Genomic DNA, 1,867 nt, shown 5'->3' with positions numbered 1-1,867 from the left:
ATAATCTTTTTGTTACAAAGGTGCAAAAGAAGTGAAATTGGTTTGAGACACTAATCTGTAAATATGAATTGATATTTGGGGTGGCAGGGCCTGACTTGTACTCAATTTCAATGCATCATTAAACGAGTAGCACAAAGCAGAAAGATGGAACTTTGGGGTCTGAGATTAAATGGGAAAGCAATGGTGAAAGAGAGGAGAACTTTCAGAATGAAATTAAAGTCCATGACATTTATTAATGCATTTATAAAGAATTTCAGTCACTCCTGGTGCCCTTTATGCTGTGAGCCCCACGGACCCCTGTCCTCGTAGGCAGAGTGAGGTCGGTAAACTGGAGTGGGCTGCAAGCTGGTGGGCACCTCCTCCTGACTACCAATGCCACCACCACCTTTCAGAGGATCAGACACTGCCCAGAACTTAAAGGACTTAGCAGGATGCCTTCTGGCTGGCCTCAGAGCATGGGCAAGGCATTGAATCTGATTCTGGAAACCATATCCAGGGTCTATAGCATCCAGGAATCTGTGTTCACTGGGGAAAGTTGTCATAGAGCTATCTTCTTTAAGAATCGGCCTTGTTCAACAGGACTCAATCCTGGCTGAAGGCTGTCACTTTAGGATCCCCTGGTTGCAGTATCCCAGATCCTGAAAACTCTCCCACACAGGTTCCAAAGATCTGCAGATGGTGAACATTTCCTTGCATGTGTTGTCTCTACTCAACATCCAGGAGCTTCCCAGCATGTACCAGAGCCTCGGGCTAGTTCTGATGTCCCTTGTCAACGAGGCACACAGAAGTGTGGAGGCCAAGTTCAGAGCATCGCAGCCAATTACCCAGCAAGCTCAAGTGTCCCTGTTGATCCGAAGAGATCTGACAGAGTGCACCAAGCACTTCAGCCTCATCCTGGAAGATCCAGCTATTACTGAGCTGAACTTTAGCTGAGAGTACACACCAGTTGCAAAAGTCAATCAAGTGGCACAGCAAGAAGCCCATAGGGCCCAGTTTTTGGTGGAAACAAACAAAGCAGGAACAGCGAGAGAAGATCGTCCAAGCTAAAGCAGAGGCTGAGGCTACCAAAATGCTTAGAAAAGCAATGGGCAAACATCCCGGGTATATGAAGCTCGGAAAGATGCACCACCCAGAAGATCTCTAATATGATCCTCACATCACAGGCCCACATCCGCCTCAAGGCTGACAACCTTGTGCTGAATCGACAGGATGAAGGTTTCCTCAGGCAAGTGACAGCCTCATTAAGGCTAAGAAATGAGTTGTGGAACTCAGCACCAACAGAGGAGTCAATGCATTTCACACACAGATTGGAGGAGTCAGCTAGGAAGATAAGTACACCACACCTTGACACAGGCATCACGTGATGGATTCCTGCATACTTGGCCTCTTGAATTAAGGAAGACTGAAGACCACCCCTTTCAGAGGGATTTCCTCCTCCTTGTATTGGCCTGCAGGACAGGGGTGCAGTGAGGTTTCTCAGTGATTTCTTACAGTGTTGTCAGTCCCTCAAAAAATGGGAGAGATAAACACCATGCCAGAAAAGCTAAATAAAATTTGTATTACTTAAACTGAAAAGAAAAAAATAATTTCAGAGTATCAAGGAACCAGAAGGAAATCAAATAAGAAGATATTGTATAAGTACTGCTTTCAAAAAACTGAATTTCTACTTTACTACAATTTCTAAAATTGTAGATAAGATATTTGGAAGGAAGAGTAACAAAATACCATTATATAGATTATGTAAACATCTAATTTAGAAAGTAAAAATTAATGTTTCTGAAAATAATTGGAAGACTAATTTTTATTATAACATTCATCATGACATCTTGCTACTGAAAAATTATGGAAGAATTAAAGTTCAATAGAA

The 1,867-nt window shown here is 42.9% G+C and overlaps 1 pseudogene; it reads left to right on the top strand.

Annotated features, from left to right (window-relative positions):
• The first annotated feature begins 372 nt into the window (after positions 1–372).
• On the top strand, positions 373–1,258 carry LOC101826256 (annotated as a pseudogene).
• Positions 1,259–1,867: the final 609 nt, after the last annotated feature.

This window comes from Mesocricetus auratus, unplaced genomic scaffold, assembly GCF_017639785.1.
Source record: "Mesocricetus auratus isolate SY011 unplaced genomic scaffold, BCM_Maur_2.0 Super-Scaffold_2245, whole genome shotgun sequence".
Lineage (NCBI taxonomy): Eukaryota > Metazoa > Chordata > Mammalia > Rodentia > Cricetidae > Mesocricetus > Mesocricetus auratus.
This window is presented reverse-complemented; position numbering and strand designations above follow the sequence as displayed.